General features: G+C 36.0%; 1 protein-coding gene across 3 annotated transcripts in view; it reads right to left on the bottom strand.

The window, feature by feature from the left end:
* TCF12 (transcription factor 12) overlaps window positions 1-20,287 on the bottom strand; it is a 385,237-nt gene that overhangs the window by 237,280 nt on the left and 127,670 nt on the right. The window lies entirely within an intron of this gene.

Below are 20,287 nucleotides of genomic sequence, written 5' to 3'. Positions count from 1 at the left end.
ATCTAGACTCTGAGCAGAAGATCGTGGCTGGCACTGACAAAGGCAAGAGTCATCCTTTAGCATCAACGACTCCTTTCTGCTCAACACAATGGCTGTACAAACATAGAATTATGACAGGAGTAATAAACTTTCCAAAGCTTCAGCCACAAGACCAAGGTAACCAGGAAAAAAGAAATTACCCACAGAAAATAAACAATACAGAAATTATACAAATTGATCAAAATCTGAAAAACTATGTATCAACAAGAAAATATACCACAGTTGCAATACAGTAATTAGGAGGAAAACATTTCTATTAAGATATGTCTGAATCACCACTGCCATATATTTTTCTTTCCTTACTACTTCTAGTCTACATATGCCAATTCAACAATTTTTGAGATGCCAGTGCCTCAACTTACAGATTAAAATGGTAGATGTAACAGAAAGTTTAGGAATAAATAAGTAGCAGAAACACTTTTGAGTCTTGCTTAACTTTCTAATTAATCTATTCTATTTCTCTGCAACAAAATTAAAAGGGTTAACCAATAATTTAATATAGAGATTTAAATGATACTTTTTTAATCTTTTATATACAGAATCTCTTAAGTACCTGCTTTTCTGAATGGAATCAATTAAAATCCAATATATGTTTTGATTCCATGTGCCTCATTTTAAAAGGCTTAATATTTTATTTAACATTTTTCAGTAAAGAACAAACATTAAATTTTAGACCGTATATCTAAAAACACTGGTTTGTGAATTCAATGGAACAATCTGCTTCCTTCTCTTGTGAAACATTTAATAAGGAAAAGTAACTGAAAGCAAATCATAAATTACTACACATACAGGCACTTCCCTAAGAGGCTGGGAGCCTGAAGAAGGAATACAAGGTGTAACCAAGTTTTTGAGATGTCAGAGAGCAAGACTCTTGGAGGAGCAAGTAAACTTAGCCAAGTAAAATATCTAGCATTACTTTCTTTCCTATGAAGGACTCAGGTACTACTTTGCCTGCCTCCTATCTACTGCCACCATCTTTTTTGACTGAAAGTGCTCTCTTTCTTGAATCAGTATAAAATTATCTCACAGCTTCTATCCTACTACTTCTTTCATTCTCCTAGCACAAAATCCTAGAGACTTCTCTAGGTTTTTAGCCATTAGCAAAAACTGGAAACATTTTTTGGGGGTAGTGACTTTTCTATACCCTATACACCTGTTCCACACCACCCCCCGCCAATCTGGGCCCCCAGGGGCTCAAAAACAGTACAGGTTTGTGTACATGAAGCATTATTCAAGCTTTGTTAGGCTTAGACAAGACCTACCTGGAGGTAAAAGGGGTGAATGAGGAGTAAAGCTGCTGACCAGCTCCTCTCCCACCTGCTACCACCAGACCTATCACCAAAGACTCTGTCACCCTAGACTACGAGGGTGAAGGGAGAAACACGTCTGGAATTGGAAAATATTTCAGGTACTGGTGGGGAGTCTAGAGAGCAGAGAAGTAATGAAAGGGAAAGCAGGTGGGGGATACACAAAATCAAGAGAAGAGTAGTTAGGATATCCCTGCAGCAAAGCTATAAGAAAAACAAGTCAGGGCTTCCCTGGTAGTGCAGTGGTTGAGAATCCTCCTGCCAATGCAGGGTACACAGGTTCGAGCCCTGGTCCGGTAAGATCCCACATGCTGCGGAGCAACTAAGCCCGTGCGCCACAACTACTGAGCCTGCACTCTAGAGACCGCGAGCCACAACTACTAAGCCCGCGAGCCACAACTACTGAAGCCCGTGCGCCTACAGCCCGCACACAGCAACAAGAGAAGCCACTACAATGAGAAGCCTGTGCACCGCAATGAAGAGCAGCCCCCACTCGCCGCAACTAGAGAAAACCTGTGCACAGCAACGAAGACCCAATACAGCCAAAAATGAACTTAAAAAAAAAAAAAAGCTTTTCAGAAAAACAAGTCAATACAGCCACATTGCTTTGTATTATGCCCGAGAGTTATTCCTTGTGGAAAAGGGACATATATAAAGTTGGGAGGAACAGCACAGTGGATTGTATACCTCTCTTTCTCTCTGTCTCTTTCTCTCTTTCATGCACATACACACAGCTTTTGGTAGCAGTGAAATCAGGTTTTTATTCTAGCAAATAAAAGGTACTTCAAAAATATCAAATCCCAACACTGTTATAAATAAGGAAAAGATAATATACTTTGCAGGACTGCCATCTGCTATAGGATGATTCAATAGATGATTTGATAAAAGAAATCTGATTGGAGATAGCTATGTCAGATAACCAAAGCTATGGATGTATCTCTTCAGTAGTTTCTTCACTCAGTTTTATTTGTGGGGTAATGATATTCCTTTAGATCAGACTCAAAGGCTGCAATCAATTGTAAAATAACATACACCTAAAAACCCACCACCACCATTTTTTATTATATTTCTCAAATTTTAGATACTTATGAAATAAACCTACCGATGTGTTTTTCCAGAAATTCACTGTGAAACAGAATCAATTAGAATATAAAAGCAAATCCTTTCTTTTTATGCTACACATCAACGAAAAACAAAACAGAAAAGCTATGGAAATGTTGAAATTGTACGGAAATATAAGACCTGCTGCTTCATATGAAGTACATAACATTGGTTACAGAATTTTTTATTTATTTATTTATTTTTTGCGGTACACGGGCCTCTCACTGTTGTGGCCTCTCCCGTTGCGGAGCACAGGCTCTGGACGCGCAGGCTCAGCGGCCATGGCTCACGGGCCCAGCTGCTCTGCAGCATGTGGGATCTTCCCGGACTGGGGCACGAGCCCGTGTCCCCTGCATCAGCAGGCAGACTCTCAACCACTGCACCACCAGGGAAGCCCGAATTTTTTTTTGTTTTTTTACTAAAAAATTGAGATTCTGTAAAATGAACTGTCAAATTAAAAAGTTTAACTCTTTTTAAAGTATGTAAGAAAATAAGACCAGTAAATGATTTAAAGGAATCACCTTTTTAGGTCATCTTTAAAATTAATCACAATTTCTATTTGGAATTGATGAGAACTAAGATTTTAAAAGTAGGGATATTCCAGTGCCAAAGTACACTAGAATAAGATAATTAAACATGACCAATTTCAAGAAAATGACTAATTTTGAAATTAACTTCCAAACAGTGATTTCGCTATGCTATTTTTATTAGTCACATCACTCTATATAAATGTCCTGTAAATATACAATTAAACAGGACATTCTAGTGATTTAATCAATGAAGTAAGAGTAGATGGTCAAAAGGAAATGGCAGGTCTATCTGTTTAGGAAAAATAAAAAACTGCCTAATGCCCAGGGATTGAAACTAAGTTCTCAAAGGGCAAGCAGGTATTTTGTACCACCTTGAGAACTATATATGTAGTGACCTGGTATATTGAGGATTTGCTCTGATTGTCTGAAGAGACATTCTAATAACCCTGTCAAAGCTCCTGAGCCATCTCCAAGCCTCCCCTAAATTATCTGTCAAATTTCTGGAAACAAGAAAAGGCCCTCCCAGGGCACCTAAAAGCAACTGCCTTACTCCTCTGGAATCTAAACAGCAAAGCCCTGCACCTAAACAACAATGCCAGGTGTTTTCTTCCACAGAGGCACTAAGAAGTCCACTCTAAAAAAGGCCTGATGCCTCTTCTCCAACTCTGGGTAAGTCTCAGCAAAAAATGTCCCTATTCAGTCTCTCAATGATACAATCCCATTAGATTTACTTTATAAACATTTTCAAAATCTGACTATGACTCACTATTTTAATTTCATTTTATTTTATATTTATTTATTTACTTGGCTGCACTGGGTCATTTGTTGCAGCACATGGGATCTTCGTTGTGGCATGCGGTATACCCTGACCAGGGATGGAACCCAAGCTCCCTGTGTTGGGAAGGCGGAGTCTTAACTGCTGGACCACCTGGGAAGTGCCTGACTCACTGTTTTTAACATGATCATTTTAGTCTGAGCCACCATCACCTCTGTATTATGGCAATAGCCTCCTAAAGAGTCTCCCTGCTTCTTGCCCCTGTGACAGTGTGTATACTCTACATAGGAACTAGAATGACCTTTTCAAAACAGCTCAAATCCTGTCAATCCTATGCTCAAAATCTACCCATCTCATTCAGTATTAAATCCACTGGTCTACAGTGTTTCATGGGTTCCACCTCCCACCTCTCTGACTTCATCTCCTACTATTCATTCTCTTATATCACTCTTTTTCAACTACATGGACCCCTGTTTTTGCTCAAACACACTGAGCATGCTTCCTCCTTAGGGCCTTGCCACTTGTTCTTCCCTCTTCATAAAATGCTTCCTCCCAGATATCTGAATGGTTTGTTCCCCTAATTTCCTTCAGGTCTCTCTATTCAAATATCATATTATGGGGGGATGTTTACAATCTGTTTTTCCCCCCCAGTAGATTTAAAACTCCAGGAAAACAAGAGTGTAGTCTGTTTTGTTCAATATTTTATGTTTGGTGCCTGAAACAATGCCTGACACACAGTAGGCACTAATAAATATTTGTGGAAGAAATAAATGTATAAAGTGGAAATAATACATTCAGTTTAATGTAAGTGGGGCTGAAACTGGTTCCCTATTTGTTAGCTTACCATTCTTCTTTAGAAATAATTGAAACCAATATTCTAAATAAATGAATAGTAGTTTAAAAATTCCAATGAGAAGCAGTTAGACTATAAATGACTCTATGAACTAGACAAGTAACTACCCCCAAAGAGCAAACATTATTTAAAAAGTGTTAGAGAAACCTAAATCCTCACTAGGCTTGGTGGCTAAACCACACACAAACATTCAATATCACAGCTTTGAAATAACATCATTACATGTCCTAAGAAAAATCACTTTGTATTCACTATAGTACAGCCTAATGTACACTGCTATAAAAGGAACTCTAAATAAAAAATGTTCCAGAAGTTTCATGTAGTCAGCATGATGTTGGGATATTTACAAATGTGGTTAGAAATGCAATAATCTCTTAAATTTGTTCTTTTTGTGTGTGTGTGTGGTATGCGGGCCTCTCACTGTTGTGGCCTCTCCCATTGCGGAGCACAGGCTCTGGACGCGCAGGCTCAGCGGCCATGGCTCATGGGCCCAGCCGGTCCGCGGCATGTGGGATCATCCCGGACCGGGGCACGAACCCGTGTCCCCTGCATTGGCAGGCGGACTCCCAACCACTGTGCCACCAGGGAAGCCCTAATCTCCTAAATTTGGTAACACATCTTTCATATTCCCTTAACCACTCAGTTACCCATTGTATTAATTTCTACCTTGCCAATATTTTGAGTAACTATCACTTGCTCTGATTCAGGTCCTGTGTATTGCTTATTCTTCTATTATGTTCCATGCCAATCCACAGTTAACACTGCCAGCACAATTATCTTGCCATAAATACAAGTTGGATCACATCCATTCACTTTTCAAATATGATCCTCTGCTGCCTCAGGAATAACACTCACACTCTTGAGGTAGCATTCTTCATGGTGGCCTCAATCTACTTTTTCAGCTTCAATACTGAATACTGTATTTCTCAGAAAACTCAATGCTTGGGATTCCCTGATGGCACAGTGGTTAACAACCTGCTTGCCAGTGCAGGGGACACGGGTTCGAGCCCTAGTCCAGGAAGATCCCACATGCTGCGGAGCAACTAAGCCAGTGTGCCACAACTACTGAGCCGGCGCTCTAGAGCCTGTGAGCCACAACTACTGAGCCTCTGTACCACAATTACTTAAGCCCACGCATCTAGAGCCCGTGCTCCACAACAAGAAAGCCCGCGCACAGCAACAAAGACCCAATGCAACCAAAAATAAATAATGAATAAATAAATAAAAATTAAAAAAAAGAAAACTCAATGCTCCAGCCTCATAAAGACATTAGTCATTCCCCAAACATGCCAAGCCTTGTCACACATTCATATTCTACTCCTATTGCTTCCTAGTCCTAGAATATCCTCCCTTATCTTTTCCCCCACCTACTGAGTTTCTAATTTTGAATCAGTCTAAGATCGAATGTCCTCTCTTCTGAGAAGTGTTCTCCATCAACTAAGTCAATATTAATCACACTTCTTCAGAAAGTAATTTGTACTTACTTTGTCTTCAACATTGACATTTACTTTTCACGTATACCCTACCAATAAAACTTTGTAACAGGGAACATACCTCGTTCATCTCTATGTACTTCTGGTACTTCGCAGAAGTGTGGTATTTTGCATTCAAATGTCTAAGTGGCTAAGGCACATATAAAATTAGGGCATTCACATGACAGTCCGTCATAAGAATTCAGTTAACTAGAGATGGGTTAAAAAAAGAAATTCAAAGTAGAAGAGGGATGTCTAGCAATCTAAGTAGATCTCCAAGAATTAGTAAAATAATAGTAATTATTATTATTTTAAAAGTATTATGTTTAATAAGTATTATTTTTAAACGCAGATTGCAAATATGCTGGAGGCAATCTCAAAACTGAACTAGTGAGTTCAGCTTCCAACATGATGTACTATGCTCCTACAGACAGCTACTATAAATTCTGGAGAAAAAATATAAATATAAAACAAACTACATAAAGACTCCACCTTAAGAGTAAACCTAAAGGGTCTACCAGGAAAATGAACAAAACCAGGCTGATTTTGGATGGGAATATAAACTTGGAAGAAGAGACCAGAATGAGTTTCTCCTTTTAACAGCTTTAGGGATCAGCACAAGTGAGTTTCCCATTTTAAAGCTTCATCCCGCAGGCAAGCAGCAGCCACAGCACGCAAGAACTAAAATTCCAATAGAAAACTTACTATCTTTCTGGAAAGAAGAAAAACAGGAAAGAGCAGGACAACCATAATCACCAGAAAGTAAGGACAGAATCCCCAAAAGGAGAGAGGCAGAAAAGATGAGTCCCAAATTTTGGGCACATCTCTGCTCAAGTCTTTGGATGAGCCCTGACGTACACATTCACAGGGCAGTTTGCAGTTGAGGCTGAAAGAATCAAATCAAATTGAGATTTGAGCAGCTGCTAACCTCAGGCAAGACAGAGTTTTCACTCTGAGTGTGATCCAATTAATGGCTCACTAAAACACAGAAATCAAAACTCTTTGGAGGAACATAAAAGAAACCAAAATTTCCACAAATAACATTCATAGTATCTAACACAAGCCAAAACTCCTTGACAATGAAATGTGACCCAATCTCAAAGAAAAAGATAATCAAGAGAGGCCAACTTCAAGATGACACAGCTACTGAGATTTTCAGACAAGGGCATTAAACCAGGTACCTTACTATACCCAATCAAGTAAAGGACATATGCTTGTAATGAATGAAAAGACTGGAAATCTCACAGAGAAAAAGAAAACACATACACACAAAAAACAAATGAAAGTTTTAAAAATTAAAATATGTGAAGTCTAAAAAAAAAATTATTGGACGGGTTTAAGAAAGGAATGGAGATGACAGTAAAGAGTGAATGAATTTTATGACAGATCAACAGAAATAATTCAATTTGACAAAAAATTAAAAGAAAATAAACTGGGTCTTAGAGACCTAAAGGAAGATATTAAAAAGTCTAACATAGAGAGAGTCTAATAAGAGATGAGTAAGTCTAATAAATCTAATAAGAGAACAAAGAGACTAGGGTAGAAAAAATTTTTGAAGAAATAATGGCCAGAAAATTCATAAATGTGGTTAAAAGACACAAATTTACCAGTTAAGGACACTCTGTAAACCCAAAAGGATAAATATTAAGAAAACAGGATACCATAGTCAAATTTCTGACAACCAAAAATACAGAGAAAACCTTGAATGTGGACAGAAAAAGGACACATTACATACAGAAGAACAACAATTCAAATACTGCAGACTTGTCTTTAGAAACTATGAATGTCACCAGATGTGGAAACACATCTTTAAAGTACTGAGGCATGGGGATCTCAGCCAGAATAAAAATATCCTTCAAGAATGGAGATGAAATACATTTTCAAATAAAATAAAATTAAGAATTTGTTACCAGCAAAACTTCAGTACAAAATACTAAAAGAAGTTCTTCAAGCTGAAGGATATGTTATCAGAGAGAAACCTGAATCTTGAGGAAGGAAAAAAGAACATGAGAAATAGTAAATATAAGAAACTCTTTTTTTTCTTTTAACTTCTTTAAAAGTTATTTATATAAAAATTGTAACATTCTCTCACAGGAGTTACAATGTATTTAGCTGTAATACATATGACAAATATAGCATAAAAGAAGGCAGGGGTGGGGATAAATAGACCTATAAGGTTACAAGATTTCTACATTTTATGTGAAACGGTAGAATATTAACTCTAAACTGACTGGGAGAAGTTAAGTTAATGACATCTATAACCTGAGAGAAACTACCAAAGCGGAAAAAAATGCAGAGGCATCACTAAAAAGCCAACCAATAAATTAAAATGGAGTCCTAAGAAATAGCCAAATCCAAAAGAAAGAAATACATTTGAACAAAATACAGAAAGAAAAAACAGAAAACAAATGAATTAGTACACCTTAATCTAACCATACAATAAAACATTCCATTTTTGTCTGAGGAGGAAGACAAACAGAGAAGCATCAAACAGATACTACTCATTTCAATGAGAACACACCTCATTGCTCTGTGAGCTCACAAAGTTCATGCTGTTGCTCTTCTTCAACAAGACAATTATATTTGGGTTTGGTGCGGGAAAAGAAAGATGAAAATATTACATTGCCCTTGCACATTAAACAAAAAACATACAGTACCACACCACTGTGAAAACTGCATACAGAAGTTTTTAGGTTGTTTATTTTTATAGTACCCATCAGGATCATAAGTCAGTACCAATAAAGCAGCTTCTGCATAAGTACATTTTGGTGGATTTTTGCTGATTACCTAACACAATTTGCTATTTAAAAACAGCTGTGTGAGCAATTACTATTCTTAATTCCACAAACAATTCTATTCATTTCCTGTAATAAGGCCTGTGTACTCCCTGCGTTCAAGTCTTAGACCATTAATTCCTGTAATGGCAACACACTCTGCCTCTCTCAAAGGAACTCTGTAAGAATTTTTCCATCGTGTTTTCCTCATATTTTAAAATCCCATCCTCATATACTCTTCAAACTCCCACTCATTTATTTCTAAATTCACAAAACAAAAATTTACATTGACTACCTTCACTCCTTTCAATTTATGCACTTACTCATTAATGAATCTCTTGCTAGTATCTAGCCTCTTCCTAGACCACACCAGCAAAACCCAATGCCAGTCACAAAGAAGGCTCTCAGTAAACATTTGTTTATATGATAAAACTGAACTGTTTCATGTCATCAAAGGTTATTCTAATCATAAAGCATAAAGGCCCCTTCTTGGTCTTAATTTCTTAGATCTCTATTGAAGAGGTCTACAAATTTCTCCTATAAACAGCCGAACAGTAAATATTTTAAGTCTGTGGGTCATACCCTCTCTTTACCAACTGTTCAACTCTACTACTGTAGCACAAAAGGAGTCAAAGGCGATATGTAAACAAATAAAGAGTAACTGTATTCCAATAAAACTTTATTTATAAAAACAGGTGATGAACCATGGACCATATTTTGCCTACCCCTGCTCTATGGCATCCAATACTGTTAACCACCTTGCCTCCCTGGGATTTGCTGACAATAACCTTTGGGCCCCTATTTCTATATATTAACACTTCCCCTTCTAGTGAAAAACTAAAAGTACCTGCTCTTCATTCCAAGAACTTCTCAATTTATGCTCTACCCCTTCAACTGCTCACTCAGTTTTATGATTTTGACCATCCCATCTGAATGATCAATTTCCAAATGCACACTCCCAGCTTTAAGCTCAGTTCTGTATTTTGCATCTTGAATCATCAAATTCCTGCTGGAAGCTTTCATTCAGCTCTCCTGCCATCATCTTAAACCCATATCTGAAACTAGACTTTTCACATACCCTTCACTTCCTCATATGCCTTTGGACCCTAATTATTAATATTTCTAATACTACAGGTAGTACTATAATAGTTCAGGTCAAACTGGCAACATCTTTGATTTTCTCTTCTCTTCTCCCTCCACTATCCCTATACTGAGTATTCTTTATGAATGTCTCCTGAAGCAGCTTTTCCATTCCTACTACCACCTTTTTATTCTGAGCTTTCATGATATCCTACTTAGACTCTTTTGCTAGAGTCTCTCTGAATCTCCCTAAAACACTATTTCAAAATATTTAACCTAATAATAGCCTGCCATTGTAGTCTTCCTAAAACAAATCTTCAAAACATATTACCCCCAGATTTAAAAAGTAAACACTTCTAGTGCCCCACCACCAACAGAATTAATCCCAAATTCTTCAACCTGAAACTGAATATTTACTCCTCTGTTCCACAAATGTTTACCATCAATTGTGCTAGGTTTTGTCCCTCCTATGTTTAAAGCCTTTGAAAACCCAGTTGCAATTGCCTCACTGCTTCCAACCCTAATAGTCAAAAACGTTAATTTCCTATTATGGCATACACAGTGTCATGCTCTAGGGAGGACTCTAGGCACTGTTGACAGAGACATGCACAAGACACAGAAACCCTGCCCCTCAAGGAGCTGTCATTCAGTGTTTTGCATTCAAACTCATCTGTAACCATGAGGCACATTCATTGTACACAGTACTATTCATGAACACTTATTGCTCTTATTATTCCTCTTGGCACTTCTATCTCCTCTACACTTAATTCTTACTGATTTTATGCTCACTTTAAATTCCACCTCTGCTGTAAAACATGACCAACCTCCTTAATCCTTACTAGGTCCTCTCTTTAATATTTATACTTATAAATCTACATCGCACAGCACAGAAGTTATATTGTTCTTAAGAGAACACCATCCAACATGGGGTCTCAAATTAATTTAAGACCAAAGACCACATTCAGTCCTCATTCTGTTTCACCTACAGTGCTAAATACATAGGAGACACTCAATGAAAAAGTTTTTGTGTACAAAATGACACTGCTAATTAATATATGGACAGATTTTCTAGTAGCAGCTACAGCTTTTACTTACCTACTTACATTCACTTTCCCCAGTCCCACGATGAACAGTATGAGTTTGCAAAAGAGCATTCATAAGGGATACAACTGATGACCAAAGCACAGAACAAAGGTAACCACATCAAGAAGACACTCAAATGAAACACCTGACATTAGCTCAGAGCTCTAATGGAATGAACTAAAACTCTCTTGTTCATACTCACAGGTATTTATTACAGTAACATGTAAGCAAAAATTACTGCCATGTAAAGATTTCTAAATTTTGTACTCTCATAATTAGTGTCTAGCCCTTAAAAAATTGAATTTAAGTAATTTAAAAACATCTACAACTTATGAAGGTGAATAATTACATCAAAACACTCCCCCACCAACCAACTTTTAGAGCTATTAAACTAGTTGAAAAAGTTGAACATTGCCTATGTAATAAATAAAGCATACCACTCTCTTCTTAAATTGAAGTATAGCTGACTTACAATATTGTGTTAGTCTCAGGTGTACAGCAAAGTGATTCAGTTATACATATGCTTTTTCTCAGATTCTTTTCCATATAATATCTTCTTTATCCATCTGCAATATAATTATTCTCCAGTCTGTGGGTGCCTACCCAGGGGTATGGGACTTAATTATATCATGAGTCCACTCCCCTACCCATTTCATTGTTGTCCCTTCTTCATGTCTTTAGTTGTAGATCTTTTCTGGTAGGTTCTGTTCCTTTTCACGGACAGTTGTTCTGCAGATATTTGTGAATTTTGGTGTATTTGTGAGAGAAGGTAAGCTCAGTGTCTTTCTACTCCGCCATCTTGGCCCTGCCACCCATATCACTCTTGAAATCTCAGAGTATTTTTAGTTTAAAAGTAAAGGACTGGTTATCAAAATTATTTACCAGGAACTTAAAATTTAAATTAAAAATCATCTTTATTATATAACAGAATATAATCTGGACAGAAAAATAAGATCTGCACCCCAAATCTTACATATTGCCTGTGGGCATGGAAAATGATACACTTTGCAAAACTAGCAGTTTCTTAAAAGATAAAAACACATATATCCTTTAACACAACAATACTATCCCTAGGTATTTGTGCAAGGTAAAGTGAGAAAAAAGTACACCCACAAGGAGTCTTTTACATGAATATTAAGGATAGTATTCATAAGAGCTAAAACTGGAAATAATCCAGGTACCCATCAATAAAAAAGATGAATAAAGGAACTGTGGTTTATTCATTCAATGCAATACTGCTCAACAATACAAAAAAAACCAGACTAGTGGTGCATGCAACGACATGCATAAATTTTGAAAACATTATGCTTAATAAAAGATACCAGATACCAAAGATTGATTTCATTTATATGTTGACCTACAACAGAAAAAACAAAATCATAGTCATAAAAATAAAGACTGTGGATGCTTCTCAGGTAGAGAGTTGACAAGGAAGGAGTAAAAGGGATATAAATGGGGTGAGGAAAATGTTTTATAAAACAACAAAATGTTCCTAAGTTTATTCAACTGAAAATAACAATTATAAACTGTGGACCAAACTTTTAAAAACAACTGTTTAAAGACAAGGAAGAATAAACAAAAGGAGGCAAAAACTGAAAAGAATCTGATCAGTGAAAAAATATAACCAGACTCACTAGGTAAGATCCAAATCTTTATGATTTGTCTGATGACGGCATTTCCCAGGCAGCATGGCATGTGGTGGCTAGATAAGCAGAAAGCCACTATTTTCTTTGCTTAAGGAAGGAGCCAAAACATAGAATTTGGGAATGCCAGTGTGGCTGGAAATTAAGGAGGGAAACAAAGAAGGAGAAAGCCACAGCTGGGTTTCAACTGCTGGGTACCAGGGAGGAAAGTAATTAGAGGGCTTGATAAATAATTTGAGCTTTCCACAGGCCTGCCTTAACAAAGCATAAAATCAAGCCTCAAGATAACTGACCAAAAATGTTTAACTACTTACAAATAATGTAAATTCTTATTTGTTTTATAGAGCAAAAACAAAACTCTGCAGATGAAGAGAAACTAAAACCTCTATAACACATCTTCTACATTGAAAACTATGAAATAAAAAATTAATAGATGTGTGGAGAAATTAAAATGTGACCTATAGTCTAGGAAACACATTCCATACAGCCACATCTCAAGATGACAGATGTTGGAATAAGCAGAAAATGATTTTAAAACAGCTATTATAAGTATTGAAAGACTTTAAGAAAAAGATGGTCAAAATGAATGAACAGATGGAGACTCTCAGTAAAGAAAAGCTTTTGAAAATGGGAATTGCAGAATTTAAAATTACAATAACTGAAATAAAAAATTTGCTGAATAAGCTTAACAATGAACTGGAACCAGAAGAAGAAATGGTAAGTGACATTGAACATAAAAAATATTGGGAAAAAAAGAGTAGAGCTTTAGCTACCTGTTAGACCATACTAAATGGTCTAAAATACATGTAATCTGAGTATCAGAAGGAGATGAGAGAAAAAATGAGGCAGATTATATATCTGGAGTAAAATTCGGCAAAAAGTTTCCCATATCAGTGAAAAACATCAACTTGTATGCAAATCTAATGAGCTCAGCAATTCTAAGCAGGAGAAATTTAAATACTAACAAAGCACAACTTGGAATGAAGAGTTTAAAATTTTAAAACAAGAAACATACTAGTACCATAGTCAAGTGATAGCTTTAGAAACAGTAGTGGGTACCAAAAGCAAATAATCCCCAATATTAGATACCATAAGAGAAAGAGACACTGACTTCTAAGGTATTCTTTGAAGTTCAAATAGAAGTCTACACATGTGTGGCAAGGATGACATGGTGATTTGATATAAAAGCACTAGCCTGGTCTTTGCTGAAGCAATAGAAAGCAAACATCTATAAGTTTTTTCCTTTAGGGGCTTCCCTTGTGACGCAGTGTTTAAGAATCTGTCTGCCAATGCAGGGGACACTGGTTTGAACCCTGGTCCGGGAAGATCCCACATGCCGCGGAGCAACTAAGCCCATGCACCACAACTACTGAGTTTGCACTCTAGAGCCCGCGAGCCACAACTACTGAGCCTGTGTGCCACAACTACTGAAGCCCACATGCCTAGAGCCCGTGCTCCGCAACAAGAGAAGCCACTACAATGAGAAGCACGCGTACCAAAATGAAAAGCAGCCCCCGCTCGCCACAACTAGAAGAAAGCCCACGCACAGCAACGAAGACCCAATGCAGCCAAAAATAAATAAGATAAATAAAACATTTTTTAAAAATGTGTAAAATCCAAGCCTTACCTTTCCATTACCTTTCAAACATTATCTATTCCTACAATCAATATCTCTCTTTTTCCAATTTTGGGACTGGCAATATGGAATAAAATGAATGATTATTACTAATGCAAACATCACAATGCTATCATATATTTAAAATAATAATGCTTTGAAAAACTGTACAAAGAACTTAAAGAAAGACTGTTCATATGATTCTTTCAGAGGTTCCTGAGAAATTAATGCATAAAAACTTCACCGTAAAAGTGAAATACTATTTTAAATTAATATAAAATTAAAAGTGAATTTTATCATATTATGAGCATATTTGGTCTTATGTACATAAAACTGTAAATTTGTGGGTTCCTAGAGAAGAATGGGTACATACATAAGTCAAATAAACAGCAGCATAACAATGTTAGGTTGGTACAAACCAAAATGATATAATAAAAAAAACTATCCAAATGATAGAGAGTGCATGCTTTTTGTAAAACAGGAAAGAGATCTCGGTCTTTCACCATGGTTTAACTTCAGTGGAAGAATGTGAGTGGTGGCTTAAGGTTGGTAAATTCTTCCAATTACACCCAGGAGATAAAACTAAATCTAAAGGGTGAGAAGGTAAATGCAATGTTATTTTTGAAAATTTAATGCAAGTGAAAGGCAGAAAATTTTATGTTGTTAAAATGTGATTTATATCCAGCGTTTAAAGGAAAGGTTTATTCAGCTGAGGGTAAATTTTGTCTACAAAATTTTCAGAAATATTTGTTTTCCCTCACAATCCAAATAAAGCAGAAGAGGGGAAAGTCAAGAATAATTTTTTAATACCTCTGTGCTATTGCAGTAAGATACTACCGTCTAACACTTAAAAGCTGATCTTCAGTTTCTGCTCAAGGTGAAGATCTCCATAATCCAATCAATCTGTGGTCATTCAGCACCATTACAATTTCTTATATTAAGCATCTCTACTAAACTACTAAAATTATTATTATTTTTTAAATGAATTTATTTATTTATTTTTGGCTGTGTTGGGTCTTCGTTTCTGTGCGAGTTCTTTCTCTAGTTGCGGTGAGCGGGGGCCACTCTTCATCGCGGTGCGCGGGCCTCTCACTGTCGCAGCCTTCTCTTGTTGCGGAGCACAGGCTCCAGACGCGCAGGCTCAGTAGCTGTGGTGCACGGGCTTAGCTGCTCCGCGGCATGTGGGATTTTCCCAGACCAGGGCTTGAACCCGTGTCCACTGCATTGGCAGGCAGATTCTCAACCACTGCACCACCAGGGAAGCCCTAAAATTATTATTTTTGAATAGTTTTAAGTGTATGAAATCGTTATCCTGTTCAGTATTTCTGAAAATAAGATTGTAACTGATACACAAATAGAAGACAACCTAATCTAACAGAATGGTTTAGAGACCCAGAGTTAGCAAATACAGGTTAAGAGGTTAAAATCTCACAATTTTGCTCTATAAACATCTATGATAAAATAACCTATCTGTACCTCTGAGAATAATTTAAAACGTTTCCCAAGTATCATTCAGAAGGCCTTTCAGGTATTTAAAACCCTACGGAAAAAGTGATGTCAATGGTAAAATGCTGGCAAAATACTTCTGGTTGACAATATTTCCTTAAGTCGGCACCTATTCATTCGAACTTTGTGGCATTTGGCTGAGTTAGCCATTATTCGCCCCTTAAAACCCTAAACCCAAAGAAGTTGTAAAGATAAAATGCATAGTTTAAATGGATTTCTCCCTATGAGCAAGGAACTAGACTTAGCTTCGTGACCTCCTCAATTATGTCATTAACAAGACAGGGGAAAGGATGGGTAAAATATGAGGAGTTTATAAATTGTTCAGAGTTGCTTTGATAGAGAAGAGGAAGAGGAAGAGAAAATAACTATACTTAGATTTCATAGTGATCAAAAACATCTGTCTTCCACCAACTCAGCAAATAAACACACACTCAATTCTAAGTAATATATCCCCTTGTTTTATGTATCCCCTTGTTAGTCTCAAAGTAAAAAGGCTTGAATTGCACTGATTTGATTTACTCAATTCTGTATCTGCATACAATACCAAATATCTTAATTATCTGGTATTCTTCTCACCTCTTCTCAACATCTGAATCTCTGGTCTAGTTTTTCCTCCAGACCTTCAAACCAGCATTCCTATCTTTGATCACGTTAGCTTTCAAAGCTCCTACTATCCCAGAAAAACCACTCAATTTCTCCCTTGGTGTGCCTTCACTTGGAGTAAGTTATTTATTCATAGAGTGAAGAAAACTTAACACATTCTAAACATTTAATATATTTATTCCAGAAGTTTTAAGAGTGCCTGAAAAAATGGATCTAGTTGATTTCCTTCTATACCCAATTTCACTACTTAGTCTCTAACTCTGTCCTTTCAGCTCAACAAAGCGTATCAGGAAACTACCAAAGCCATATCCAGAAAATAATGCTCAGTCAGATGGACCCAAGCACAATCCGAGGCTTTTCCATTTACTAGGTATGTGATGACTCTGTCTCTTCTTCTATAAAATGGGGTTTAATAATAGTATATAACTCACAGACTGAGGATGAGAATTAAATAAGATGATACTTATTAGATACTCAGTATAGTGTCTGTCACACAGTAAATGCTCAATAATATAAGCTGTCTGAAACTGCAGAGATGGCCTTTTAATTCTCATTGTTAGAAAACTCATTTGGCAGTCTTGCCACATGAGAAAAATTGTGGAAGGTCGGTATCTGTTGTTTAACGAACTGACTGGATCTAGGTTGTATTTCCCATTTGTGGTATTACCTTTTCCAGTATCAGTTCCTCTCTGACCGGAATAATGATAGCCTGCTGGGGCAATAATCTTCCTCAACATGAATGATTGATTATTCATAGTAAATGACGTCATCTCTCAAAGTCTAACCACAGAGTAGAACACTGACACAAGGTGAAGCCCACTGTGAAGGTACTCAGGCTGCAAAGACATTCAAGTTTATGCCAAATCAACTTCATTTTTTCCCTGCTTTTATGAGACAAAACCCTAGAAAATAAAAAAGAAGTAGTACAGTCGGCTCTCTGTATCTGCAGGCTTATCATCTGCAAATTCAACCAACCATGGATGGAAAATAGTTGAGGAAAAAATCCCAGAAAGTTCCAAAAAGCAAAACTTCAATTTGATGTACACTGGCAACTATTTATATAGCATTTACATTATATTTACAACTATTTAGATAGCATTTACATTGTATTAGGTATTATAAGTAATCTAGAGATGACTGAAAGTATATGGGAGATGTGCATAGGTTATACACAAATACTATGCCATTTTACACAAGGGACTTGAGCATCCATGGATTACGGCATTCCAGCACAGTCCTGGAATCAATCCCCTGCAGATACCGAAGGATGACGGTATCTTCATACACTGGAGGAGTGGGCGAAGGAGTCAAGGTAGTAGGCCAAACAGTTCAAATTGTAGGACTTAAATGTCACATCTTTTTCTTTGCCTCAGTTTCCTCATTTGTGAAAATCAGATAACAATGGCTCTGCCTACTTAAATGAGACAGCATGTAAAATGCTTGGAAAGCACCTTGCATGTAGTAGTTTCTTAGTGTTTACAATGACCTATCCTCACAAAACCATTTCCCTACAGTGTTTTAGTGTGTTATTTTAAAAGATTAAGGTAACACAAGACAGAAAACACTATCATTAAGTCACTCACTGTTTTGTACAATTACCTAATCATGACTCTTTCCACAATTTAACAATTTCTATTCAATAAGCATTTACTGAAGGTCTACTGTGAGTTAGGAACCATACTTTGTCATTCACTCCCCCACCAACAAGTGTCTCTTATTTGCTTTTTACATCTTCCCTGTGGTAGGCCATCAGCCCCACAAATTATGAAGCAAGTTAAAGTCAATAAAGCAGATGAAGTGTTCCCCCCTCCATAAATGCCTTTACATTTTATATCCACTGACTTAAAGACATATATTTATGTGGAAATCATAACAAATCTATGAACCCTGGAAAATACTGAATTCTTTTCAAGCATAAGATGTTGCCCCAAAAATGGTGCTAGAAGAAATTAACCTGAAAATCCCATGTGACTGAGAGTCAGAATGAAAAGCTTTAACTCTAACAAAGTAAAGGATGCATTTAATTTTGTCCACAAAAATGTGTAAAAGCAAGACTGATTTTAAAAATTTAGAATAGCTTTAGAAAAGAAGAAAAATCAGTAAAGTGAATCAATCACAAATCTGGAACGCTCTCTGAGCATGATGATTCATTCAACAAGTAGAATGTATGCCCTGGAAGAGCTTCTCTAATGAACAAAAAGTTCATTAAAATGAAAATAATTAATCAATGGTGTAAGAAGTGTTAAACTATATTTTTAAAATCCACAGATAAATTCTTAAATAATAAAAAATTTAAAGCCCAGTAGAGTCATGTGGTTCATTATTGCAGATTTAATATAATGTGCTCTTACTCATGTCTATGTTCTCATAAATGCAATAATGCAATTGTTATATCCCATTTTTTCCTCCTAGCATCTCTGCTTTTTTCACTTTTCCCATTTAGTTTAAAAGGTTTTTTTTTTTTTTTGACTGTTTCCAATTTGGAACTGTCCAATCTGAATGTACAAAACCATTCTACCTTATTTTTCTCTTTTATCTATTAAGCTTCTTTTAATAAAAGTTTCTTTCCATCACAGTTTTAAGTAAAAAAGCAAGATACAAATTTCATGTTTACTATGATAACTACTTAAAAACAATGCCTAAGGAGAAAAAAACTGGAGCAAAATACAAAAAGTACTAATAGGTTCATTTAAAAAGTTGGATTGTTATTTGCTTCCTTTTTTCTGTTTTCAATTTTTCCTGAAATAAGGTTCCATCATTTGAAAAATTTTTAATGAGTTTATATAATTTAAAAATAAGCTTTTCTCAAATTTACAAAACAGAAACAGGCTCACAGACACAGAAAACAAACGTATGGTTACCAAAGGGGAAGGGGGAGGAAGGATAATTTAGGAATTTGGGATTAAATTATATATATTACTATATATAAAACAGATAACCAACAAGGACCTTCTGTATAGCACAGGGAACTATACTCAATGTCTTGTAATAACCTATAATGGAAGAGAATGTAAAAAAAGAATATGTATATTTACATGTATGTATAACTGAATCACTTTGCTGTACAACTGAAACTAACACAACACTGTAAACGAACTATACTTTAATAAATTTTTTTCAAAAAGAATGGCTTTTACACAGGGAACTGTATTCAATATCCTGTAATAAACCATAATGGAAAAGAATATGAAAAAGAATATATATACATATGTACATATAACTGAATCACTTTGCTGTACACCTGAAACTAACACAACACTGTAAAACAACTATACTTCAATAAAATAAATTAAAAAAATTAAAAATAAGGTGTTTTTTTTTTTAAATCTTAAGTTAAACCAAAAGCAATCACTGGGCAAATACAGACCTCTTTCCAGTCTAACATACATTATCATTTAAACATGTATATATTTAAATATTTTCTCTTAATTATGCACAGTTCAAATGCAATCACAAACACATCAAGAAATTAAGTATCTTTTACTTCACAGAAATTTCATCAACTTAAATACTGCTTTAAGTGAATTAAGAACACTTAGTTTCTCCAAAGAACACATACAAATGGCCAACAAGTGTATGAAAAGATTCTCAAGATCATTAATCATCAAGGAAATGCAAATCAAAACCACAATTAGATATTACTTTGCACCTGTTAGGAGAGCCATTATAGAAAACAAAACAAAACAAAACAAAACAAAAAAACAGAAAATATGTATCAGCAAGGATGTGGAGAAATTGGAACCCTATATATACCGTTGGTGGGACTGTAACAATATGGAGGAAAACAGTACAGAGGTTTGTCAAAAAATGTAAAATAGAAGTACCATATTATCCAGCAATCCTGTTTTTTCTGGGTATTTATATAGAAGAACCAAAGACAGAACCTCAAAGAAATACCTGCACTCT

The sequence above is a fragment of the Lagenorhynchus albirostris genome, chromosome 1 (genome assembly GCF_949774975.1).
Source record: "Lagenorhynchus albirostris chromosome 1, mLagAlb1.1, whole genome shotgun sequence".
Lineage (NCBI taxonomy): Eukaryota > Metazoa > Chordata > Mammalia > Artiodactyla > Delphinidae > Lagenorhynchus > Lagenorhynchus albirostris.
This window is presented reverse-complemented; position numbering and strand designations above follow the sequence as displayed.